Source organism: Pleurodeles waltl, chromosome 3_1 (assembly GCF_031143425.1).
Source record: "Pleurodeles waltl isolate 20211129_DDA chromosome 3_1, aPleWal1.hap1.20221129, whole genome shotgun sequence".
Lineage (NCBI taxonomy): Eukaryota > Metazoa > Chordata > Amphibia > Caudata > Salamandridae > Pleurodeles > Pleurodeles waltl.
Genome location: NC_090440.1, coordinates 373,942,921 through 373,970,778, shown reverse-complemented (window position 1 = coordinate 373,970,778; position 27,858 = coordinate 373,942,921). Strand labels below are relative to the sequence as shown.

Sequence of the window (27,858 nt, the reverse complement as noted above, 5' to 3'; positions counted from 1 at the left end):
GGCCTTTAAGTTTCGTTGGTAAACCATAGGCCATGTGCAACTGCATGACCAGATTTGTTTACCCACATCTGTGACATAACGTGGTTTAGCCAATGCTACAGCATCATTTCTCAAAGACCTTTTGAGCTAAGTAGGCCCCAATAACCCCTGAAATTGTGAGGCAAGTCTATCATGCCACAAATGTTTTGGAATATTTTGTTAGGGCCCCTTGGAATCTATTTTAAGTGCATTTATATGAAAATTGTGCTATACAATTAAACTTATGGCATACTGTTTTGAAATATCTCTGGGAAGGACCTTAGAACCGTACTTAACAATTGTTCTGGTGCGCTTTTCTTGCTCGTTCAAGGGCAGTATTTATGCCATATCACTTTAAAGATTCACCAATCATCACTGCTTCCAGTTGTGTTTGGCTCTACAAAACTCGCAAAACTAGTGGGTTGTAGAGGAGCACCAGTCGTGGATGAGGGACAGCTCAGCAATGTCAACGGGTTCCAACCTTCTAAGAAAAAATATATTATTATTATTCTTTTTACCAAAATATGCACTGAGGTTGAATGAATTGATGCTTATTTAAAACGTGAGATTACTAATGACTACATCTGCACATATTACTGTTTTTATTACAGTGCTAGAATGTTTCGGAGAAAATTATTACATAGTTTATAGATATTAGTCAGGTAGGGAGTGTGCATGTTCATGGTGTATGGTTCATAAGTATATGTGGGAGACTGGCAAAGAACACAGGCGAGTTAGCAATACTATAATATTATTTTAGCACTGTCCCTTAAAATGTCCACTTGCCTTCCAAAACTGTACATTATAGCACTGTGGTGATTCCAACGTGTGAAATAACTCATAACTCAAGCTATGGAAAACAGGTGTCAACAGTGGAGAGAGCGGAATGAAGTGAATGAATGATGTTCATAGGTAAAATTCGACCGATCTTCAATGACAACAAGTTGGGCATTAAATCAGACCCACTAGGTTTTTCATAATCAATGATGTAGCTGCCCGAAATTGAGTATCATTTTATGCTAGTTGGAATGTGCAGATTCAAGGAGGCTCAAAGAAACATCTTTTCCATCCAGAGCACTCAGAAATTGGGTGGAAGCATCTGAGATATCAGACTAAAATTGCCTAATGCAGAAAAAAATAGAAATCAACTTTCCTCCACGACTACAACCAATAATTTATAAAGTTGTCCACCCACAAGGAGCAGGCGAAACACTTGTGTCATGGCTACATCATCTGTTGCTAGATGTATGCAGTATTTGCATAGCACAAACTCAGCCAAAAAGTTAGCAAATCACTTTACAAGGTCAAAGACAAGCATGCAGTCAACTAATAATAGGAGAGCTCACTGGTTATTTGATTGTTACTGCATTGTGATCTAGTGTTCTTTAAAGAATTTCTTTCAATAAATGTAACAGCTTTGGTCCTTATGGAGATGGTGATGTTGTTCCAGATCCTTGGTGTATACATGGAAGATGCCTTGTTTTTTGTTTCTTTTTTTTAACACTTCCTAGTCTTCAGTCTGGTGGTGGCCATGCTGCAGATGTGGCAAGAGCCACCAGAGATGGTCAGCTTGTCTGCAAGATAAGTGCGGGTGCTATTCATGATGGTTTCTTAAATTATGCAGCAAGTTTTGAAGATGAAGGAGGCTGGCAATAAGAGCCAATGGAGTCTCATCAAGATGGGGATGATGTGATCATATTTCTCCCGCCCCAGTTTTGACATGGTGCAGTGTGTACACAGGGCCATAGCCACATGGGGGCCTGGTGGGGCCACGCCAGTCCCTATTTTTGTTTTTGCCCACCCTAAAAATCCTGGACCTCACCTTTATAATTTTCAAATTCCTGTACAAGACTTGACGTGTACTGCCAGGCTGTTTTCAGGCTGCAGGCTGTGCGGAAAGTCAGTCGGCAAAAAGAAAGTACCAAGGATAAAAAGTAACAGTTCTCTACTCAGATCGTGGGCAAGAGGGTTTGGGCACACATGGGGTGTAGTTCCTGCATCTTCTCTGAAAAAGAGACAGAAGAAGGCCTGGGAAAGTGGCTGTGCAGGCGTGTTTCTGATTTGCTCTGCCTCTGCATGCTGTAGTGCACATAGGAGTCCGTGAATATCAATGTCTGCATTGCCCTTGCTGACAGTCTTCTTCTGCAGACTGCACCTTTAATGCCGTCCTGCACGGACAGGTGCAGCGTTACTGCTTTACTGCTTCAGTGCATGCAGATAACACATGACCATTTTCTGACCACACAAAGGTAGTATTTCTCATGCTTTAAATGAATAATTAGTGTAATGAGCTCCGTGGGAATGACATTGCAGGGTTGTAGCCATCAAAGGTGCAGTTGGTGCAGTGACACCAGTCCTTGAGTCCTGAGGTGGGCAGTGAAACCTGAATATATTTATATTTGATTAAACAGCCAGTGGTGAACTAAGCCAATTCTCTTTGCTTGATCTAGGGCCCATGGCATGTTCCTAACAGACTACCTTATCTCTCCAAAAGAACTTGCTTGCTTCAGACTTATAGGGATTGATACCACCATAGAAGAATTATGGGAATGTTCTTATGGCTACTGTTAGACCTGACATGCCTTAGGATGGTCACCCCTAACTTTTTGCCTGCCTCCCTCCACTTTTTGGACTCTGTTTTTGCTGGCTTTTAGACTTTCTAACAGCTACCAACCAAGGGTAACAGGCTTCGACGGGCCTCTGAATGTTTTTATTCACTAACTATGGGAATGGAGGCGACAGGAGGTGCAGATCAATCTAAAAAATGATGCACTGGCTCAGGCAAGAAAGATACAGAGTATTGGAAATCACCAATAAATAACTGAAAACGGGGTTTAGTTAACAGAATCCTGTACTGTAAACGAGAAGAAGGCAGTGGGTTACGAAGCAGAATAGAAGGAAAGCTAGGGGACTGTAGAAGGAAGAAAGGGAAGAGGTGGAAGAGTAGATGCAAGAAGTGAACAGTAACACAGAGGACAGTTGGTTAGATCGGTGGTAGTGAGCAACAATTGTGAAGGCAGAGTGGACAGCATACCGGATAGCGGGGGAAATAGTAAAATGTAGGAAGGGAAGAGAACATGCAAGGCAGAGTAAAGCAACAGTAGAATGGGTGCAAGGAAGAAGACAGGAAGCACGGACAGCCGGCGGAATGACCGGGTTCCAGGAGGTCAGGGTTCAGGCTAGTGTGAGTGGGGCAGTGGGCAGACATAAAGGGGAGCAGTCAGAGTAGAAGGCAGGGAGTGTAAACATCATAGAAAATCAAATCACATCCCCAAATCAGAGATAATTATCTTTTGGCTTCTGATCGAGATAATAGCATTAAAAATACTCAATGGCATAAAAAAGTGACTTTATCGCATGCTCTTCACCCTTACACTATTATATGCATCTCTTTGTTATCTCCGGTCTATATCCTTCTTCCCAACGTTTACTTTTGAGGCCTAGTCATTTCTTTGGAGCTAGTCAAGTACTTTCTACCCCCCCCCCCCAAAAATAATGATGTATTTTAGTTTGCCTCCACAGTTACATAAGGACTCCCTGCCGATTCACATCTCATCGTTTTTGTTTTCATCCAGAGATGGGTTGCTTTCTTTTAAGCTGCTTGCTAGCTGTGCGTTGTTAGTTGGTTTCCCATTGTTGCTGTCCTTCAGCAGACAGGTATTTTGAGCCTCAGGCTGTGGCTTTGTGTTAGCTGGGGCAGATCTCGTCTGCTATACCATACATGCCAACATTTACGGACAGATAAAAAGAGATTTTGAAAACCAAACTGGTGAACTTTAATTTCCTGTAGACTAACATTAAAATGAATAAAGTCTGAAATTAAGCTTTTGCTACAAAAATCGGGAGCTCTTGCCTGAAATGGGAGTTTTGTTGTGTATGGCTATACTGGAGGGGTCTTCTCTGGCCTTAGAGCAGTTCTGCTCCAGGAACTACAAGGTCCATTCCTTTGTTTTTGGCATCCTAGTGCAAGGCTCTCTCTAGGTGGATGCTGGCTCGCTCTGCTTTCTGTGGGTTCTTGAGCTTCTCGGGGGGCTTCTCTTGTTGATTCTGGGGTCCGTGTCTGTATGCTCAGGGCCATGTCTTTAAGGTCTGCCTTAGCAGCTCTCTCTTTGGCTTCCCCTGTATATGACCTCTTGGCTATGCTTAGTGATGTTTGGGATGGATGGAGACACTTTTGTCTCTGCCGTAGCGGCATGGGTGTTTTTTGGAATAGGTGATTTGTTTCTCTATTTTACTACCTGTCCTTCTCTCTAAGAAGCATCTTTTTCTCTGGGAGTGTCGTCTTTGACTTGCTGCTTTAGTTACCTGCCTCTCTTTTTTAACCTGGTCTTAGTTCCTTTTCCTGGGACTTCTGATCGATCCCACTCCCTAGAGCAGTGGTCTCCAAACTTTTTAATGCTGCGCCCCCCTCAGTTGAAAAATAAGAATCATTGAGCCCTCCTCAGAATTTTTCACAATTGTTTTTATAAAGATGGTAATGTTTCAATATGTCTAGACCTATCTAAACATTGCAGTTAAGTACTGTTACCTTTTTAAAAGTGCAATAACATGCTTCTGCTTGAAAACAAAGACCTGTTATCTGTATAATGCTTCTTTTGGCCAGAGTCTGGCACCCCTCCTGGGATCACTTGAGCCCCACCTAGGTGGGCCTGCCCCCCAGTTTGAAGACCTCTGCCCTAGAGGGAGAGACGTGCTCTGCTTAACTGTCTCTCTTCACAAACTATTTGCTGGTAATTTTGCAGTGGTTATGGCTTCTGTTTGCCATATGTGTCAGTGCTTCTGTACCCCTCCTTGGCCTCTCCTGGACTGTTTACTGGTGCACTGTGTTATGCTGGTTTGTTCTGCAGGGCCCTACATTTGTGTGCATTTGGATCTGCATAGCCGTGTCCCTCAGAAACGTTACCTTCCTTGGACTTCTGCCTCTGAGTCCTTCCTTGGTTGTTAGAAAGGTCACTTGATACTCACTATTCTTTGGAGCGTGGTGCCTGTTGTCACTATTTTCAGCCATTCCTAACTCTATCAGGAATTTCTCAATCAGCAGTTTCGGGACCTTGTCAGCTGTTTCACTTTTCCCTCCCTGCTTCTGTTCCTGGCTTGCAACTTTAAATTTGTGGCCATCCCAGAAGCCTATCTACATACCTCCCTCTTTCTTGATTTGCTGTGATCTAGGCTTGTCTGTCTGGTACTTTTGTGAATTGTGTTGCTTTTTGGGCTTGTTGTTGTTTTGGTTGGACTGCTACTTGGATTTGCCCTGACAGATCCCTTTTGTTGATTCCATTCCCCTTGGCCATATTGCAGGTGCCTGACTCTGTGGCTGGTAATGAGCTATCATTCTTGCCACAGTGTCTTTGGCATTCCCACCTTGGTTGGTGAGTCTTCGTTTGGATCCTACAGATATCCAGCCTCTAACTCTGGTATTGGTAACCCTCTTTTGAAGGGGTTTTATCTCGCTTTTGCTCCTCTGAAATTTGCTTTTCTCAGGAGGGTGCGGATTCAGGGTTCAACTGAGTGGCTCAGTCCCCACACACCATACGGATTGTGGGTGAATGTTTCCTGCATTGGATAGTGTTGAAATTTTACAAGTATACTCTGATTCTGTTCTGTACTCTATTCCATCTGTTTCTTCATAGTTTGTAGGTTTCACCCAGCTTTAGCAGGTTGTCATCTTGCCTCAGCTTTCTTCTGTTTGGTGGACATGCTATGGTGTCTGCTTTCATTGACTTGCCCTGGTATCTTTGGTACTCTTAGGTCACTGGACCCGGGTGTCTTGACCTTGTGTCCTTCATGGGTGGTCATTGTTATGGTTTGTATACTGTTTCCCTTTTCTTCTTGCTCTATGCTTGTGCTCAGTAGCTGGTGACGTTCTATCAGTTGTATTGTGTCTTTCTCCCTCTCATCTTCTACTAGTTAATTGAATTTTATGATGGTGCCTGCTTGCCTGTCTGATAATGCATTGTGTTGTTTGCACGCCTAGTCCTTAGTAAGTAAACTTACAAGGGGACAAGTATAGGTCGATGAACATTTTGATCTGCATGGAGAATCCTAGCTACGGTATAACCAATGTGCATCAATAATCAATACACAAACCAATAATCAATAAGAAAAAACATTATTCAGTGGTTAATAACATCAACATTCATGAAAAACCACAACTCAATATACGTTTTAACAATTTTATTTCCCTATTTGTTACAATACCAAGTCATGAGGTTAATTCTAACTTTATTCAGATTAACTCGACATGAATTCATTAGTGACCACCAATAACATAACCTAATCAGAACTTGAGCAAACATGCATTCTAATGCCTCAACATAAGCCAATAACGATGAATATGTTAACATGAGTAGCAAAGTTCAGCAAATCAGTCCATCAATCATTTGTCACCGTTTATGTCAACGTCTCAGAATAGGAACCCTACCTAACCCAGATTAGCATTAGCATGTGGGACTTCATGCGAAAACAGTTTAGAACATGAATTTGGAAAAAAACATCTAGCTTAGGAGAAGAACTATAAAGGCACAGTTGGTACCTAGAAAGAAAAGGCACAAAAAGTCAATCAGTCACATTGTCATAGCTATCTATCCACGGTATGGATCAGCAACAAAGTCAGTCTTCCTTTTCAGGTCATCAATCGATCAGCATTACAGCAGGCTCTCAAGAGCTTGAGCCCAATGACAGAATATAAAATCTTTTCTTCCCCAATATCGCATCAATTTCGTAATAATATCTCTCCTCCAACATCTGCCCCTAACATCGGAACTCTCCCATTCTGTCACGTCATTATATCAAAGTAACTGAGACTATACGTCAATTCCTAATTGGCCAGTTAATCAGCAGTTATGACCATATCCAATGATCTTAGTTTTTCAAATCTACGAATTCTAATATTACACAGTTCTCAAGGTGTCGATTGATTCTCTGTACAATGATGTCCTTATCATCCAGCTCGTCAGGTATCAAAAATGTTGCATCTTCTTCTCCAGTCAGTGTCTCCATTGTTCGAGTCCTGGGAAAGTACATCTTGTCTGCTTTACACAGTCCTTGATACATTTATGATTCCATCATCTCCTGTCCGTCGGTTCACGCATAGGATTTTGCTGAGCAGATTTTATTAAACAATAAGCAGTTCAAGGTCAGTTCAGCACATTAGCTTCTCTACATTGCGCTAATAATTCAGCTTCTGCATGAGGCCTGGCAAAACTAGTCCACAACTTCGGCTAAGTTAACTCTACAATATAATGCAAAACATACGTTATATATCTCAACATGACATACTACTACATTGTTTTAATACATTTTCTATATTTCATACATGTTATTCATTTTATTAGTACATTTGTGAATCTGTGTGACCTCTCCCCCCGAGGGCACATTTTCAAACGTGCACATTATTTTTCTACATTATTTTTATTGTTCAAAATGCATAAACACTCATTAATATCTCTAATTAATATATCTGCTATGGCAGTGTCGACCCACTCAGTGCATCCTACTGGGTATTATGAGTTGTTTATGCTCTGTAGCTTGTTTCGACCTGTGGTTTCATGATTTGGCCTCTTAGATTTCCCAATCCATGTCTGCTCCTGTTGTTGTTAAGATCCATTGCTCATAGTGGGGTGCTGGTACTTGGCTACTGTGTTTTTGAATTTGTGTCTGCTTTTTCCTTGCTGTTGACACCCACTGCTTTTAGCTTACGTTGAGTGGTTTCTGGTCCTTTTGTCTTGGGTTCTATGGTGTTTATTATTTTTGTCTGGTCTCTCTGAGATTTTCTTGGTAGATGTGGTTTGGTGCATTCTGATCCCTATTTCTGCTGCGTTTTGTGGAATATTGCGATCCGGTTGGGATTAACACACCTGTCAGGACTGAAAATATTAAAATCACAGATAAAGGAACATAGATTTATCTATAAATGAGTAGGTTACATGACCCAAGGTAGACTGCTTACAATGGGAAGATGAACACCACAGGCCAATTGTGATCATAGAAGTAAATCGGATGGAGTGAGTGATGTTTGATACTTAGATTTCGGGGAATATCTCGAAAGAATGAGATTGACCTTTGAGTTTTATCAAGGATTGGTCTTTGGTGGGTTGGTGGGTTGTATTTCAATGCATTCCCACCCTTGTCACAGAGTTGCTGCAAGCTGAAGTTGGTCAACTTGCAAATATTGCATAAATCTATCATAGGGATTTTACCACCAAATTTGTTTCAAAAGTTGGTGATATGGGGTAAGGAGTGTCAACATTATTTTATTGCAGGAAAGTGAAAAGTCATGTATTTATGATGTATGGGCCTATGGAGCAGCACACAGAAGGAGGTGTGGATGCAAAGGTCTCCCGAAATATGTGGGCTATCAAAGTTGTTGTATTCAGTGAATTCAAGGATGCCAGAAGGTATGCAATAAGTATGTTGGATACATACATAGAGCCACAAGCTGTAGGAAAATGTTATGTTACCTCTGCTCGTATAGTCAGTGATGCCTCATATGGACAGGGCTAATGTCTGGACAAAGGTCTAGGAGACCTAGATGGAGCTTCGTTTCATCGACTGAGTATGTACAAACTTGAGGACACAAGTATTTTGATGGAAAGTAGGGGGAATTAAGAAGGCATTCAAGCAAAATCAAACAGAAACCAAAAATATAATAACAAATGTGTTTTTGGTGAGTGTCAGATTTTTGTCTCCCTTTGCTGAATCCATTTTTGTTGGCTTTTAGGACTCTGTGCACTTTTCACCTGCTAATCAGTGGTAAAGTGCTTATGTTTCTTCCTTGGAAACAGGGTAAAACTGGCCTACACCAAACTGTAACATTGACTTTACTTATAAGTCCCCCTAGTATATGGTACTACATGTATCAATCAATCACTCAAACCTTTTTATAACGTGCTACTCACCTGTAGGGTCTGAGGGTGCTGTGGGGTATGTCCTCAGGGTTTAGTCAAAGAGCCAGGTCTTGAGATCCTTCCTGAATTGGGATAGCGATGGCGACTGTCTGAGTTGGAAAGGTAAGGTGTTTCAACATTTTGCCACAATGTAGGTGAATGATCTCCCTCCAGCTGAGGACTTCTTTATGCTGCGTACGGTGGCAAGCGACTGCTGGGAGGAGCGGAGAGATCCGGCAGGGGAATAAAAGGTGATGCAGTGGTTGAGGTAGCTGGGTCCAAGGTTGTAGAGGGCCCTGTAGGCTGTACGAGGAGCTTGAAATTAATCCTCTTCTCGACAGGGAGCCAGTGGAGATCTCACAGGTCTCCTCCTGTGATGTGTTCTTGGTGAGGGATGTTCACAACAAGTCTGGCAGAGGCGTTCTGGATTTGTTGTAGTTTGCTAAGGTTCTTCTTGCTGGTTCCAGCATAGAGCGTGTTGCCATAGTCAAGTCTTCTTGTGATTATGGCATGTGTCACGGTTTTATGGCAGTCACTTGGGATCCATCTGAAGATCTTCCTTAGGAGTCGAAGGGTGTGGAAACAGGTGGATGTGACAGAGCTGACCTGTCTTGTCATGTTGAGCGCTGAGTCAAAGATGATGCTGAGGTGGTGTACATGGTCTTTGTTGGCGTGGGGGCTGCCAAGTGTTGAGGGCTGCTAGGAGTAATCCCAGGCTGAGGAAGAGGGTCCCAGGATGAGGATCTTGGTCTTGTTGGAGTTTAGCTTAAGGAATCCAGATGGGACTGCTTCCATCCTGTCTTGAAAGTTCTTTTTGGCCTTTGTGGGGTTTTCAGTCAGGGAGATGATCAGCTGGGTGCCATCAGCGAAGGAGACGATGTTCAGTCCGTAGTTTGACGATTGGGGCAAGCGGGCCATGTAGATGTTGAACAGCATGGGACTCAACGAGGATCCTAGGGGTACTCCACAGCTGATCTCTGTATGTTCTGACAAGTGTGGCGGGAGTCTGACTCTCTGCCTGTCAGGAACGAGTGTATCCACTGAAGGGCCTTGCCGCATATGGCTGCTATGTGGAATCTGGCACATAGGGTGCGGTGGGACACTGTATCGAAGGCGGACGATAAGTCTAATAGGATGAGGGCTGTCGGTTTGGCCGTGGTTGAGGAGATAGTAGATGTCGTCTGTGGGGGTGAGCAGGACGGTCTTGGTGCTGTAATTAGTTCTGAATCCTGATTGGGAAATGTCCAGGATGTTTTTGTCCTTGATATGATGGCGGAGCAAGGCATTGATTGCTTTTTCGGTGACCTTGGCTAGGATAGACAGCTGCGCAATGGGGTGATAATTCTTGAGATCTGTTGGGTTTCTTCAAAAGCGAGCAGATCTCGGCGAGCTTCAAGTCCTCACGGAAGGTGGCCGACTCCAGGGAGCAGATGATGGTCTTGCGGAGCTCAGTGTGATCGAGGCACTGGCCTTGTTGAAGATGTAGTGGGGGAAAGGGTCTGTCGGGGCTCCAGAATGGATGCTGCTCATCATGAAGCAAATCTTGTCCATTGTGAGGGGGCTCCAGGTGTGCAGGAACAGTGAGGGTGCGGCATTGTTGGTGAGTTCAGAGACTCTTGGGGTTCGAAGCTGTGATAGTTATTTTTGATTTTCCGACTGAAGAAGGCAGCTAGTCTGTCACAGAGGTCCTGGGATGGAGGGATGTTAGTGGCGTCAGCTTGTAGTTTGGCGAATTCCTTGATGACGGTGAAAAGTTATTTTGTGTTGTGAGTGGTGGCATTGATGTGGTCCTGCAGGGAGGTTTTTCGGTTGGATCTGATGAGGCCATGGTGGGATCTTGTGGCAGCTTTGAAGGCTGCAAGGTCCTCCTGGGATTTGTTTTTCCTCCATTTTTTCTCCAGTTTCCTGTATGTGTGCTTCGATTCCTGGAGTGCGGGGGTGAACCAGCTGGCTTTCTTAGTGGTGTGTTTCCCTCTGGTTGTTCAGAGAGGAGCTAGGGTATTGGGGCAATCTGCAATCCACTGGCAGAGGTCGGGTGCTGTTGTGTCGAGGGGTGGTGAGTTGCTGATGGTGTTGAAGAGTTGCACCTCTGTGGTCTGGTTTCATTTTCTGTGGGGTCGGGCTGTGTAGGCATGAGTTATAGGTGTGGTGATGGAAAAAAGGATGCAGTAGTGGTCAGTCCAGTTTAGCGGTGTTGAATCTTTGATGGTGATGCTGCTGGCGGAAAAGATAGCGTCAAGTGTGTGTCTGGCAATGTGTGTTGGTGAGGTGACCAATTGCTTGACACCGATTGTGTCAAGGTTCTCGAGTAGCGATGAGATGTTGTGGTTATCGACGTGGAAGTTGAGGTCTGCGAGGAGTATGTAGTTGGTGGAGGTGAGCGTGTGGGGGACTATGACATCGACAATGGAGTTGCTGAAGCCTGGGCGTGGGCCAGGTGGTCTGTAGATGAGAGTGCCGCAGATGGTGGTATTTGGGGTGACTTGCACTTGGAGGTGGAGGTGCTCTATGAGGGGAGAGTGTTCCTGTGTGTTGATTGACGGAGGGTGGTCTTGTAGGCAATGGGTGGTCCGCAACCTGGTTGGGAAGATTGGTCCTTGCGGAGCAGTTTGTAGTCGCTGGGGATGGCGATGGTGATGTCTGGTTCAGATCCTTTTTTGTCCATGTCTCGGCGAGGGAAGCGATGTCCAGGCAGGTGGAGTCTATCAGCTCCTAAAGTTCCACGACGTGCTTGTGCAGAGAGCGGATGTTGAGGAGGATGCACATGAGGTGTCCTGGAGGGGTTTTTGATGGTTTCGCGGCTGGGGGGGTCTGGTGTTTGGAGTGCAGAGAAGGTGCAATGGCAGTTGCAGCAGGTCCGTGTGTGTGTGCTGCTGGGGGAAGCGAGGTGGCAGGCGGTCGAACATCCAGGGTTCAGTGCGTGAAGGGTTTCGGCATTGTATTGGTGGATGCTATGAGGGCCAGGGTCTGAGGTGCTCGGCGCAGTCCAGGTGCAGGTGGGTGCAGAAGGGGTTGCCTTTGGCGCTGCACATCAGCAGCGCAGCTGCACAGCAGCCACACTTAATAAGGGAAGGGAGGGGGGAAGGGAGTAGGGATTGGTCTTCTGGGTTGTGGGAGGGCCGGAAAGCACTTCGAGTGTGGGGTGGCAGCAGGGGTAGCAGTGGTGGGAGGGCAGTACAGGAGCGGTAAAGTGCAGAGCGCAAAACTGATGAGAAATGCAAAACAGAGAAACAGAAAAGGAGGAAAAAAGAGGAAAGATAAAAAACAAACAGACACAGATGGCCACTAGGCCACCAGGGATGAGGCGCAGGTGGGTGCCGGTGGGTGGAGGCGGGCCTCGAACACAGAGCCATTAGCCTCTGTCAGACACTGACAACAACAGCAGTAGTGGCCACGCAGGAGAGAGCGACGGACGCTGGCCAGAAGGTCAGTGGAGTCGGCCCTCACTGTGCAACGGCCACCCTGAAGAAGGGAAGGGAGGTGTGAGGGACTGGTCAGGTGGGATGGCGGGAAATCGCTTGGAGGCACGGGCAGTAGTGGCGGGGAGGGAAGTGCGGGAGCGGTGAAAGACAGAGTGCAAAATGGGTGAAAAATGCAAAACAGAGAAACAGGAAAGGAGTAAAAACAGAACAAAGAGGAAAAATAGGAAAGATAGAAAACAGACAGACACAGATGGTCATTAGGCCACCAGGGAAGAGGCACAGGTGGGTGCCTGCGGGTGGAGGTGTGCCTCAAACACACAGCCGGTAGGGTTTGTCAGACACTGACAACGGCAGAAGCAGTGGCCATGCAGGAGGGAGCGACAGACGCTGAGCAGAAGGTCAGTGGAATCCATAGGGCCTGTGAATTAAATTCTGCTATTGGGCTGTAGCACTCATTGTGCCACCCACTTAAGTAGCTTGTAAAACATCCCTCTTCAACTTGTAGTGCAGTTTTAAACATCCTTTTGGACTTGGCAGAATAAACCTTTTGCTGGCCCTAAACTTCCCTTTTTAATAATTATGAGACACCCCTAAGGTAGGCCCTAAGAACTCCTGGAGCAGGGTGCATGGTGTTTAAAAAGTGCATTTACGTTTTACATGTCCTGTAGAGTGAAAAACTCCTAAAGTCATGTTTTACTGTTGTAAGCCTATATCTCCCATAGACTTACATTGGGTTGTCTTATTACGCTTAATAAGAGATAACTAGTTTGGAAAAAATAGAGGGATCTACTTCTTCCTTTAATGTGAAACCCTCTTTAATGGTAAAGTCAGATTTTAAGTTACTATCCTGAAAATGCCACTTTATGAAAGTTGACCTAATCCAAGATACTTATCTCCGGCCCAGCGTGTCCGACCACCCTGGCAGTATGAGCGGAGATGTGGTGGTCTTCACCACCAGCCTGTTAGACCGCCAGGTTCATAATGACGGCCTAAGTCTGGTTCTCACATGGGGTGGCTCTGTTTCCAAACCAATTATATCATATGTGAACAAACTAAAAGACATCGAAAGAGGACCAGTTAATACATTCAACAAAGGTCAGAATACAGCCACCATCTTTAACTGAAAAGTTAAACTGAATGTATAAGTATAAAACAAATCAATTGTGTCTACAAAATAATACAAATACATGCTGGTTATTCAAGAGCATATGTGTTCAGATATACCCAGCAGAAGTTTAGAAAAATGTCTGCGCTGCATATTATAATGTGTTTTGTTCAGATAATTCAGTTACCAACATAACTTTCATAAACAACCTTGCATAATAAAATACATATAGTATCCCATGGACTGTAAAAATATAACAACCATAATGCTGCAGTTGGTGATGTGGCTGGTAGTACTCAGGCTCATATTACTTCCAAGGAGGCTAAGTAGTCGTTCATAAACAACCCTGCATAATAAAATAAAGATAGTACCCCATGCACCTAAAAAATGTAATAAAATTAAACATACATAATGCCCACGTGGACGATGTGGCTGGTGGTTATCAGATTCATCTTGCTCCCCAGGAGGCTAATGGGTCGTAGAATGTACATGGGAAATTCTAAATTAATGGTAAATAACTAGATCTGGGTGCCCCAGACAGGCCACAAAATCAGTGACTGTCTTAACTTAATAGAAACAGAAGCAGTGTATGGCAATCTACAAGGTTGGAAGCAGGATCAGGAAACAGGTTTAGGAGTAGTTATAGTTAGGAAAACTTAATTTAATATTTATATAGAAAAACGTCTTCAACTACACAAACCTTAGAAATAAAAAAGTTCTGGTTATAACTTAATAATAATCGTTTCTGGCCTGCCCTAAACTGTCTCTAAATAAACTATAACTCCACCCTCTACCATGCACAGTGTTCTCATAAATGAAGTAATTTGAGATGTTATGAGTGTCGCTGTGAATGCTGTGATTTAAAGTGGTATACATGATTTAGTATGATATGGCATAAGCAGTACATAGTGAAGTCACAGGGTATAGTTTACTTAGTATGCCTAGCGAGTTTACAACACTGTATGAAGATGCGCAAATTAGAGAAATTTGAGGTCAGGCAGAATTTATAACTCTGAGTTATAACTATAACTTTAAGTTATAACTTTTAAATTTCTAAGCTTTGTGTAGTTTAAGTAGTTTTTCTATAAAAAATGTTTTCCTAACTATACCTACTCCTAAACTGTTGTTTTTTTTCATTTAATTTCTGTTTTTTTAGTTCTTTTTTTTACCATATAATGTTCTATTAATATTGAAACTATAGGTTATGTTTGTGAAGTCTTACCGTACCAGTTTGAGATACTACTGCGGTACTTTTGCTTTTGTTAAGGAGCATTTCATTGGTCTAGAACTTTATCCATTGTGGGATACAGGAGGCATACACCGCTTTTCCTCATTTCAATTCTGATCTTCAAATGGGACTGTTGTGGTGCTTTGAAGACCAAACTTTACTTTTGATGCCACTTTGCTAGTGTTCAACACCTGCAATGGCTGAAAAGCAAGATCATGGGGGTTTGCAGTAGGAGGAAGAAGAGTTGGAGTTGCAGCAGGAGGAAGAAGAGATCCAGCGTAGCAAACAGCTGAAGGAGTTGATAGTGTGGGAATTGTTCTCACTACCTCTTGAAGGGCAAAAGGTCAGCGCTAAACTGGTAACCTGCAACATCTGCAATAAAGTGATTTCCGGAGGTAATGTGAAGCAGGCCATGTTTGGGACCATAGGAAAGAGAAAACAATTGCAGGCAATGTATCCAACCAGATTGGCATGTGCCAAATTAAGACAGCATGTGACCATTCAAGAGGCAGGAGCAGAAAGATTGGCTGTAGGCAGTTCTTCGGCTACTGTGATACTGGAAACATCTGCGTTGTCAGCACCTACACCACATGCTGCACCTGGCCCTCCATCACTACTTGCTCCTGGTACTGCGGTGGCAATCCAGTTGTTGAGGCAGAATAGGAAATTATAGAGCTGTATAACATTACTACAACATACTGTCTCCTCTGCCATACTGTGATTGTTGCGGGAGACAGGGACATGAAACTGCATCGGGAGCTGCTCATGGCTCACCAGAGCCCTTCCCAACTCTTTAGTTTTTTATTTATTTTAGTCCTGTCTCCTGTTGAGACTATCCTTTTATTCGGTGAAGTTGTCCTTCTCTAAATAGAAAAAAAACCTGAAAGAAATCATAAAAAAAAGAATGAAAGTTCTTGTAAGAACTAACCAAATGTCTGAAAAAAGAAAGCGCTTGTAGCAATATTAATCATATATTTCAGGTATAACAAATACAAAATTGCAAATAATATACACATAAATGGTAAGTGTAAGTTAAGTTTAACTTGTGCGTTATTGTGGCCTCATAGTTGATGAAAGGTTAGTGATAGAGTACTGAATTTAATTGCAGTGGAGTTCAGTGTTGTAGTTTGAAGTGTCACAGAGTGGAGTCGAGTGGTGTACAGTGGAGTGGCATCGAGATGAATGTTGTAGAGTTGCGTAGAATGTTGTAGAGTGGAGTGGCATACAGTGGAGTAGAGTACAGCTTGGTACAGTGTTGTGGCGTACAGTGCAGTGGTGTACAGCACAGTGGTCTAGAGTGGAGTGGTGTAGAATGGAATAGTGTACACTAGAATGGCATGCGGTGGAGTGACGTGTCATAAAGTAGAGTGAGTGCCATAGAGTGGAGTGCTATGTTGTAGAATACAGTAGAGTGGTGTCTCATACCATCACATGCCATACAGTGTTTTACAGTAGAGGGGAGTAGAGTGTAGTGACATAGAGTGAAGTGGCATGTCATAGAGTGCAATGCTGTGTTGTGGAATACAATGTTGTATCGTACAGTGGAGTGGAGTGTCACGGAGTGGAGTCGAGTGGTGTACAGTGGATTGGCATCGAGTTGAATGTTGTAGAGTTGAGTAGAATGTTGTAGAGTGGAGTGGCATACAGTGGAGTAGAGAAGAGCAGCTGGGTACAGTGTTGTGGCGTACAGTGCAGTGGTGTACAGCACAGTGGTCTAGAGTGGAGTGATGTAGAATGGAATGGTGTACACTAGAATGGCATGCAGTGGAGTGACGTGTCATAAAGTAGAGTGAGTGCCATAGAGTGGAGTGCTATGTTGTAGAATACAGTAGAGTGGTGTCTCATACAGTCACATGCGTAGAGTGGAGTGGCATAGAGTGAAGTGGCATGTCATAGAGTGCAATGCTGTGTTGTGGAGCACAATGTTGTATCGTACAGTGGAGTGGAGTGTCACGGAGTACAGTGTCATACAGTGAAATAGAGTGAGCTAGGGTGTTGTACAGTGGAGTGGTAAACAGTGGAGTAGAGTGCAGCAGAGTATTGTAGAGTGGAGTGCCCTGGAGTATAGTGGAGGAGTGTTGTAGAGTCCATTGTCATACCATGGAGTGTTGTAGAGTGGAATGTTGTAGAGTGGTGTGTTGTAGAGTGGAGTGGCATAGATTGGAGTGGAGTATTGTAGAGTGTTGAAGCATAGAGTAAAGCTGTGTCATAGTGTGTGTTAGAGTTGAGTGGTGCACAGTGTTGCAGAGTAGCATGCCATACAGTACAGTGGCATAGAGTGGAGTGGTGAAGTACAGTGGAGTAGTGTGTCATTAAGTAGAGTGGAATAAAGTCACATAGAGTGACATCATAGAGGAAGTTGCGTACAGTGGAATAGAGAGAAGTAGAGTGGTGTGTCGTGGAGTAGAGTGGAGTGGTGTTTCATAGAATCCTGTGTTGTACAATGTTTTAGAGTGGAGGGGTGTAGACTGGAGTGGTGTATAATGTCATAGAATGGAGTGGAATCTCATATACTGGAGTGGTGTTCCATCAAATGGAGTGCCATTCAGTGGTATACAGTGGAGTACAGTGTTGTGGAGTAGAGTGGAGTGGTGTAGATTGGAGTGGCATACAGTAGAATACTGTAGAGTGAAGATTCATAGAGGGTGGTTAAGTGTAGTAGAGTGGAACAGAGTATGGTATATTGTTGTACAGTGGAGTGGCGTAAAGTGGAGCGTCAGAGTGTGGTAGAGTGGAGCAGCATAGCGTGGAGTGGCGTGGAGTGGAGTACAGTTTAGTAGAATGGAGTACTGTGGCATAGAGTGGAGTAAAGTTGTGTAGAGGGAGTTGCATGGAGTTGCATAGAGTATAGTACAGTGGGTAGAGTGACAGAGTGGATGAGGGTCTTGTAATGTGACACAAAGGGAAGTAGAGCAGAGGGTTGTTTAATATTGTACAGCGGTGTACAACAGAGTGACGTAGAGTGGCATGTCATAGAGTGGAGTGGCGTGTCATACAGTAGAGTGGAGTGGCATCTTATAGTTCCAGGTGTCATAGAGTGTCTTAGAGTAAAGGGATGTAGAGTGGAGTGGCATGTTGTAGAGTGGTGTGACATGAAGTGGAGCAGTGTGGGGCCTCACAGAGTGTAATGTAGTGTCATGGAGTTCCGTGTGCTGGTTATTGAGTAGACCGGCATGTCGTACAGTGGAGTGGCATTTCGGACAGTGGAGGGGAGTGGCATGTTATACAGGAGAGTGGAGTGGCGTGTCCTACAGTGTCAAAGATTGGAGAGGCATAAAGTGGAGTTGTGTGTCATAGAGTAGAGTGTAGTGCAGTGTAACAGAGTAGTGTGTCACAGAGTGTTTGACAGTGGAGGAGCATACAGTGTGGTGCATACAGTGTAGTGACATGTCATAAAGTGGAGTGGCATGTTGTAGAGTGGAGTGGCATGGAATATCATACAGTAGAGTGGCATGTGTAGAGATGGAGGTGTTGAGGTATAATTTTAATCTCTTTGTAATGGCTTCCAAGAATAGATACAGTTGTATTGCTTTCCAACAGTCAGTAGAGTTTCTCTGGCGGTTGGTGTTATTTAGTATTAATGGACTGTGTTTATAAACTACTTTGTGTTAATAATGATCACATAATTCTTTACTTCTTATTTTCATTTCATATCTATTTTCCTATTGGTTTTCATTGTCATGTGACCAGAACAGTGTGTTTGAAATCCCTTTGTAATACTTGTAAAACTAATTCCTGGAGACTATTTTGTTTACATAGCGTTTTTTTTTTTTAAAGTATTGTGCTACACGAGAAGCCCAATTGGTATTTGAGCCAATAATTGTTGTCCTTTTAAGCTTACGTCGTTCATGTGATGTACTTTATTAATGGCCAATCAGTTCAATCTTTATGTATGTGTTGTCTGCCTTTTTGTTCCTCATTCTTGTATGTTAGGCTCTGTTCAAGATGGTTTGAGTTTGAGTTGCTGGGCACAGTTTCATAGTTTGGGCCAGACAGCGTGCAAATAAAGAAGGTATTGGGAATGATTTAGGTTTAAGGGAGTCAAAATAACATGTATTGGTCAAAAAGTTTTGAAATGGAATCAGTCACTCCCTATACTTTTCTCTGTAAGTGAATGGGACCAGCCCCATTTTATGGTTAGTCTCTGTGGTAACAATGATATAGGACACTTAACTGGAGTAAGATTGGAAATTGGAGATTGAGATGAAGGAGAAATTCTCCACCCTAATGTCTATATTTTCAAACACACATTTTGTGTTTGAAAATATTTGTCAGAGACAAAAGTGGAAGTGGTGTACTGAAAATGCTGCAAAGTATGAAAAGACTGAAAGACATGCCAACAAGACGGCATTCCTTTACAGATCATCAAATGCTTTCCATTTTTTATTTGAATATACATTATTCTAATTCTGCACTATATCATCCTATTGGTGTACATTTTACAACCAGTTGCAAACCATCTTTTCATTCAAACCTAACAACTTGTCTTCACAAACATATATAAATATGTATAACTAAAATAAACAGCAAAGGCTCTTTTAAGAGCCACACTATATTATGTCTATATGTATTTTTTCATATCTACATTTTTTTTTTTACTTTTAAGTAACTACTATAGTACTTTCTAGATATTGTTGCAAAGGTACTGTGGTACTCCAGAAACTTTAAAAAAAATATATAAATCAATAAAACTACTTTTCCCTACCTCTCCAGACTTAGCTAAAGTGACTAATTTCTCCCTGTACATTAAAACAAGAGTAATACTCTGCCTTTGTTCTGTACTTTAGGATAAAATATAAAGCGTGGTCTAAACAGCAAGACTGCCTTTTTATTTTGTAAGGGCTTTTAATAACCCAAAGAATTGTGTTTTGTCACTGTCATGCACCACAGTATACCCGAGGCACAATACATCACAAATTTTTTGTCTGTTATAACTTGAAAACCACATAACCAATTTAAGTACCAAAAAGGACCCTTTCCACACCATAATCTACATTCCTGCCAAAGGGCATGTAAATCCATTCAGCTTTTTTGCCACTATATCTGATACAAAAGTCAATGGAAAATGTATTTGGGGAAAAAATTAGTTTTGGGAATCACCTTTTTCTTTGCACCCCCTAACTAATCACCACGAAACTTAACATCATAAGCCAAATGATGAAAATAAAAAAGAACTGTAAAGTTTAGTAGAGATTCATCAAAGAGTGACAGTCATTAGAAAGCATAAATCTGAGGAATTCCCATCTCTAGCCAGTTACAGGGATGTTATAGTTAGGTTCTGAATTGATTCACATAAAACCAGAGATATTCAGCAGTCATAGTTACAGCAATTTCAAGTAACTTTAACTCACAGCCCAAGGTAACTATTACTCGCGCCTCCTCCATACATAGTTTTTTTTCTTCAATAATTTGACTTCTAATGTCTCACTGATATTTTTATTGACGTTATAAAAAATGGTCATGAGTGCTGTGTGTGCATGGTGACCGCACGAGTTATATTCACCTTAGGGAGCGAGTAATAGTTAATTGAAATAATTAACTATAACTGCTCAATTTCTCTGGTTTTGTGCGAGTAAATTCAGAACCTAACTATAACGTCCTGTAACCTTTGGGTTTTAAAGTGCATTTCTAATGTTTTTAAATTCAATTTTCTAACTGTAACGTACCTGTAACCTTTGGTTTCTTCAGTAAATTGCTATGTTTTTTTCTTAGTGAAAAGTGATTTTCATTACTATACTTTAATTCAACCACCCCGTGCTTGGCTTGATGGCCAAAGGACTTGGCTTGTGGCCAGGCCCTACTGCCAAACCCTTTTACCCAACCAATCCGCACCGTGCACTGCCTTTGGCTGTGCATGGAAGGAGTTGGCTGCAGGGTCTTTGGCCAACCCCCCTAACCTAACCACCCAACCCCACACTGCGCACGGCCTTTGGCTGTGAGCAGTGGGAGTTGGCCGTAGGGCCTGTCTCTCTGGGTGCGAGAATAGGTGTGAGAGCTTGTCTCTGGGTGGGAGAGTGTCTGTCAGAGTTTGAGAGTGGGTGTGAGAGGGTCTATGTGGGCATGAGAGTGTCTGATTGCATTCCAATACTGTAGATGAAAGATGCATTCACATCCAAAAAGGATTTTAGATTGTTTTTCAATATGGAATCTCAGAGTAAACACACTTGCTTTGCCTTCGCCAGGCCCAGGAGCTAGGATCATTTGGCCTTTCCTCAAGTGGAGCTTCAACTGGGGCACTTGCTACATTTACATTTGTAAGTGCTTCCTGTCGAGGTTTAATATCTGTAAAAAATGAGCATCATGGCCAGAACGGAAGCTCACCTGCTCGTTTATCCAACAAGAGTCAACAATTGTACACAAAATGTCTCTCCAACTGGAGTACATTCTACTAGTTAGTTAGTAAGTGCTACCTCGTTGCGTTACTGGCCGATGTGCAAGAGGGTAGCCCCCTCCCCCAGCAGATTATGGCCTGGGGACCCCATCTCCTAGGGTCTGGCCTTAACATAATCTTTTGAGGAGTAGTGGGTCACTCAGCCCCCCTCCCTGGGTGAATGTTTGGCTCTGGGGAACCCATCTCCTGCGGCCTGGCCATGGCACCTGGGTGCCCCCAGTCAGCCGCGTTGGGGTCCATGGGGGAGCCTCAAGGCCCCCGTGGTTTCAGCCGGCTCCCCACCTCCTGAGGGAGCCAGCATTGCTGTCACAGACAGGAAGCTGTTAAACATGCAGCTTCCTGTCTGTGAGAGCAAACGTTTCCTATGTTTCCCTGCCCACAGAAACAGAGGAAACCTCCACTCCCAGCAAGTGGGAGCTGTTTGACACTCTCTCTTGCTGGGATCTAAGGTCTGTTTGCTCTAACTTTGCAGGAGTTGTCAAAGCTTCCGTCAAGTCAGAGTAAACAGCTATGCCCTTGGGGTGGTCACCTCAAGACATAACAGGAGCCGGCCCTGGGGGGTGGTTGCCCCAGGGCTATTATTGGCTCCACGAGTGGTGCTGCATGGCCCTTCTCCATCCTTAAACAGCCCCGGGGAGGAGGTGATGGTCCCCAGGCTGTGGGGGAGGGCACTCAGCCCCCCTTAATTGCACTCAATAGCCCCGGGGAGGAGGTGGTCCTCGGGACTGGAGGTCCACAATGGACCCCTTTTATCATATTATTTCAGCACTGGGAAGGTGGCGGTCCCTGGGGCTGCTGTGGGTCATATGGGACCACCGCATAAATTACATATTCAGCCCCGGGGAGGTGGCAGTCCCCGGGGCTGCAGGGAAGCCATGCGAGCCTCCCCCCTTAAAAAAAACACTCTTTCGCCCTGGGAAGGTGGTGGTCCCCGGGGTTCCAAGAGCCTGAGGAGGGGGCCCATGCGCCACCTCCATTTTTTAAATAATGTCCCAACACCTGGCCCATCTCAGGGATTTAGTAGAACAAGCGATGGAGACGACGCTTGATTTTTTTGAAAGGTTTTTGCAGCAGATTCACGACCCGGTTGCAAATTCACAGCAAAACAGTTTTTTAAATGTATTTATTTTTGCCCTGGATGGGTCCTTCTGGGACCCCAGCACCAGTTCTAAGGGGTCAGGGTGTCCCTACCCTGACCTCTTTTCTTATTTTTATCTTTTTTTCAGGGACTCAGCTAAGGCTGAGCCCCAAGATCTCTGCCAACACTTACTTGTTGAATTGTTGGCAGCCACTTAGATCGCAGCATGAGGTTTGAAGACCCATCGCTTCCCTAATATACCCATTTAAATTTTCTTTTATATCTCAAAAACTACTGAATGGATTTAGATCAAATACCAAACAGGGCACTTTCTGGACCAAGAGTTACTTTTCTGCCAAATTTGGTGTAATTCCATCCAGAGGATTTGGCTGTATTCTTGTTAAAAAACCCTATGAGAATTAACATGGGGAAAACACGTTTTGTGACACCCCTTTTTCTCAGCCCCCACTTGACAGATTACCCCAAAACGTTCCAGCTGAAGTGAGTGTCTAATGTTTGTTGAAAATTTTGTAAAGATTTGTCAACCGTCGCTAAAAATATAGGCAAGTAAATAAACGCTTTCTCTATAGAAACTGGGTCCTAACTGTAACTACTAGGAAATATATATACATATATATATATATATATGAAATCAACAATAAAACACCAACAAAGTAAAACAAAGAAAACATACCTTCCCATTGTGCTTACCTGTGATGTAATGTCCCTCCCAATGTAACTCTCTGGGATATAATGCCCCACAAAGCAAAAGCTGCGCGTAATGATTTCATCCTATTGAGAACACATGCTGAGATAGTATAATATAGCTCCAAAGCACAGGAATGATCACTATTAAAACGTTTTACTCTAGCAGCAGGGCTCAGCTATCAGTCCATCGAAGAGTATTACTATTTAGCAATTAAATTGTTTCTGCTGGAAAATATGACATCCGCTTCGCAGCAGGTGTAACATCTACTCTGTTGGCATTCACTCTCTGGAGTGACAGATGCAAAGTGAGTATTAGGGTTGCACTGTACACCAGAGTATTACAGGATAGGTTTTCCTATCCTAGAACATAAATGTTTGACCACGTATGATTGCTATGGTCACCACCACACTGAATTAAAGAGAACTTGCAGAAGGTAACTACATTGTAGGGCATTTAGTGGTATATTTACAGACAACCCAGGGGATGGTAGGGACAACTTTAATCAGTCTGAGTTCCACAGCACAAGGGCTGTCATGTGAGTCTAGACCGACCCTGCATTTAAAGGGTGTCATGTCAGCTAGATTACAGCAAAGGGGTCTAGAGTAAAGGGAACCAGCTGATTTATTATTCTACAGATTGCAGATTTTAATGTGGGGACTCCTTTCTAGGTTAGACTTGTTGGTACTTTCCCCTTTCAAGTAAAGTCACTACAGTCCTTAGAGAGAGATCAATAGAAAAACACTTCAGCCTCTCTCAGCCATTAATTATTGTAATGGCTTGTCACAAACAATTATCCCACAATAATCAGCTATAGCTTTGCTGTCACTGTCAGATATTAGTTGGGGAGTCTTTTCACTTCAACAGGGTGGTCATAGGAATACTGATAGGAGAAGTTGTACTCTTTTATTTTAAAGCAATGCATATATTATTGATGGCATTTGTGGTGCACATATTACTGCTAGCAGTCTCAGGAACCATGCCTCTTCATCCCATAGACAACACACAATACCCTACCTGTGGTCCACAAAAATGGACATGGAGGTAGGTTAGGACTGACGTTAGAAAAGCAGACTACAACTCTGGTGTTCTACTTGCAAAGCACAGCTCTGAGGCCATATCCTGATCGTATATGGAGTTGGCCATGTGCCCTTTTCAATGGAAATGCCCATTCATTGGCTTATTAACCTAATAGTGCAAAAAATACAGAGGCACAGAACTGTGCTATGTGCACATTTTCAGAGAAGCATCATGGTATGGCCACAGATGCAGCCTGGCAATTGGTTGATCAATGCAAAAGTGCTTCCTGACTGTGAGAGCCACTGATGTTAGGTACTACTTGAGGGCACTTTATGAAGTACTGTTTGATGCCATTGATGTTCAGTGTATTTGAGCACACTAAACTTAATTCCTGTCATGGGCCTTTGATGCATATTACTGCCTGGGGCCACCGATATTCATTTCCACCTGACCCCATTAATGTGTGTTATAGTCTGGGGCCATTATCGCTTTGTGGTGACTGGAGCCATTGATGATCATTACTAGCGTGGGCCAATAATGACCCAATAATGGTGCATGTTTCTACCTGAGGCAATTAATGTTCCTTAGTGTCAGTCCACATTGAAGCTCATTACTAGTTGGGGGCCATTGATGATGAGTAATACCTGGGCCTATGGATAATAATGCAGTGGCCCCCTGAGGCTTTTTAATGCTTGGGTGCATTGTGGTTCACTAAAAGGATCACAGTATTTGTGGTACATCTCTGCTGGTCTGCGTGGGATGGTGTTTACAGGTGTGTTGGTCTGTGTGAACATTAATATCTATGGGTATTTGCCTGCATATGTCCATCATCTTATGATCTATGTTTGTTTGTCAAAAAGGGCTTGGCATAAAGAGGAGGAATCCATATGTTAATAATAAACTAGTCACATTGGAAGAGTTCAAAGCACTATTTGAAATTCACAGTAATGTTTTCTGGTTCTGCTTAGCCACCGGATTCCTAGCAATGTGGGTAACCATAAGCTAAAGCGCCCATGAACAGGTGAATACCAGTGTGAGAGAAACTTAAGTACAAGAAGAGCGATCTACGAAAAGTGCTAAGGAAGCAAAACGGGATGATTAAATAATTTTGCGGTATTTTTCAGAAGTCACCTTAAATATTTGTTAGTAATGATTTCAGCTGGTCTAACAGCGAAATTAGGCGTAGCTATTTTACATTCTGATTTAGGTATGATGCATTCTTTTGCACTGGTTTTCCTGATACATTCTGCTTAGCCAGTGTGTGTGATGTCATAGAATGTTTATGTATGCCTGGAAAGATAAGTTGGAGAGAGTGGGCTGAGCAGCAAGATGCTGCTCCTGGTTGAGCATTGATGTAGCTTTGAGATGACACCTGTAACCTGTAATTAAGATTCTTCAAATAAACATCATAAAACCTGTTACCTGCCTACTGAGGATCTATCCATTGATTACAACAATGGCGACAATTGGAAACTAACCTACATGTGAAAGGAGATGGGAGGGAAAGAACAAATCTACAGGAAATAAACAGAAAAGAGATGAAGATACAGTAAGTACTGAAGAAACTAGGGGACTTATTTACAAGCCCCTTGCACTGCCATTGTGTCACTTTTATATGGGAACAAGCCCCTAAGAGTAAAATAACTTGAAGCTTGGAGTGAAGAGAAAATCCCTGGAAGCCCCACCAGTGTTTCTTACATCTGACAGAATGCAGTCAACTCAAGTGTGAAATGCTTTTTGGACCTGACTAATTTTCAAACATATGCTGGCTCTGTATTGCAACTCAGGTGCCAACAACCATTATACAGGTTTGTGGTAACTGGCAGTAAGAGGTCTGGGCAACAGAGGAGGGTAGCGCAAAGCATCATCATTAGTGCTAAGAATGTACATTTATTATGATTGATAAGTAAATAAGTGGCGCTGCCAGAACTGAAGTAACTGTCAAATCTTGACAACTGATTGAATGGCCCTGGCACGTGAAACTGTACGCTGTTATCAGTATGACGGTGCCAAGCCTCTTACCTCATTCTGCAGGCTGTTGATGCACAAGGCCTCATGCAGCATTTTAAAAGGCCTGCGAGGCATCCATGAGCTGTTTTGATGGAGATATGCATGTATGAGGCTGGATTTAATAAAGTAATTCAGGTGCGTGTTGAGATGTAATGACAATGGAAATTGAAGTGTCATGACAGGCAGCACGCTTACCAAGCAAGCTCTAATTCCTGAGAGAATGATGCTTGATGACGCGTCAGCATGCCTGGGAACATGCAGAGAGCCACTCAGAGTGACACATGATGTGCAACAAGAAAACTAGAGTGCATTTGACGTGGAAGTCAACGCCACGTGACGTCAACATCAACTGCATCAGCATCACTGGTAATGGAAACACTTTTAAGCGGAATGCAACATTATTCTGAGAGATGAATCCACACTGTGGTTTGGGGGAAAGTCTTGCCACATTTCCTGTCAATGGCACATTGACCCCATTTGGAATTAGGAGATGATTGAATTGACGCTTTCCTGTTAGCTGTTATTGAATGCTTGGTGTTCTATGTGGAGCTCGGTACCAGAACTATCACCCAGGAGAGAGGTGAACTTGCATTCCGATGCTGTGAAGTATTGGCATTGTGTTCAGGTGAGAGGTCACTTACCATGGTGAAGGACAAGTCACCAGCCACAGAGATTAGTTTTCTTTTAGTGTTGATTTGCTGGATATGCTGACAATGCTGCATCGAATGGTTAACTATTTGTGAAATGCTATGCTAGGTTCTGCTGATAGTATACTGCAAATTTTGGACCCTGGTCCTGTTAGGTGTATGCTGTAAGGGTGTGTGTCTTTAGTATGTATGTATGTGCTGTCATTTGTGTATAGTACAGGGGTGAGTAGGCCCTCATTTGTGCAGGAAATAATTGTTAATGTTGTTACTGTCATACTGAGTTGGATTTTAAAAATGGTATGTTGAAATTGCGTATGCAGGAGAGGATGTGTGTGCGTGCAGTGTTTCTGTGTGGAAGTAGGTGTTGAGCAAGGATGAGCGAGGGTTGAAAGATACCCTTTGCCTATTGTAGTTATGTGGGAGTGTTTGTTTAAAGGAACCTTTTATTAATTGTTACCTTAGTACAAAGTGTTGAAAGATACCCATTTTGTTATATGTGATTGGGCTTGTTTCTAAGTTTAAGTAGTGTCCTGTTTCAAGGATGAGCAAGGGTTGAAAGATACCCATTGCCACATGATCTTTGTTTTGGGAGGTGTGATTCTAAAGTTGAAAATTCCAAGTTTATGTGGTATCCTGTTGTTTCGGATGAGCAAGGATTGAGAGATGTCCTTCCTACTGTTTGTGTGAGGGTGAGTGGAAGATACCCATCAAGTTAAATTTTATGTAGTATCCTGTTTAGGATGAGCAAGGGTTAAGGTTACGCTTTGCCTACTTTTGTTATGCGTGAGTGAGGGTCGTAAGATGCCCATTTTGTATTAGGTATTGTGGGTTGGGTCTAATTCTATGTAGTACCCAGTGGTGCAAGGATGAGCGAGGGTTGGAAAATACCCTTTGCCTACTGTTGTGATGCTTGAGTGTGGTTTGGCTCTAATTGTATGTAGTATCCTGTGGTGCAAGGATGAGTGAGGGTTGAAAGATACCCTTTGCCTACTGTGGTTATGCATGAGTGTGGTTGAACAAGACCCTTTTAGGAATTGCTGCCTGGTTGAAAAAGACCTTTTATGAATTGCTACCTGAGTACATATGATGTCCTGTGTTTCAGGGGTGAGTGTAGGGCGAAAGAGACCCTTTTCTATGGTCACAAGATGCCCTGAGTTTTGAGAATCAGTGTAGGTTGAAAGACACCTTTATCTACTGCACTGAGTATTGAAAAATACCTTTACTTGGTCTACTGCAGTGAGATTTGAGGGTGAAAGAGACCCTTTTCGATGGTCACAAGATGCCCTGTGTTTCAGGGATGAGTGTGGGTGTGGAAGATACCCTTTTCTATGGTCACAAGATGCCCTGT

At 43.2% G+C, this 27,858-nt stretch overlaps 1 protein-coding gene across 1 annotated transcript in view; it reads left to right on the top strand.

Annotated features, from left to right (window-relative positions):
• FSD2 (fibronectin type III and SPRY domain containing 2) overlaps positions 1-27,858 on the top strand; it is a 382,625-nt gene that overhangs the window by 65,785 nt on the left and 288,982 nt on the right. The gene's annotated exons all lie outside the window — the stretch shown is intronic.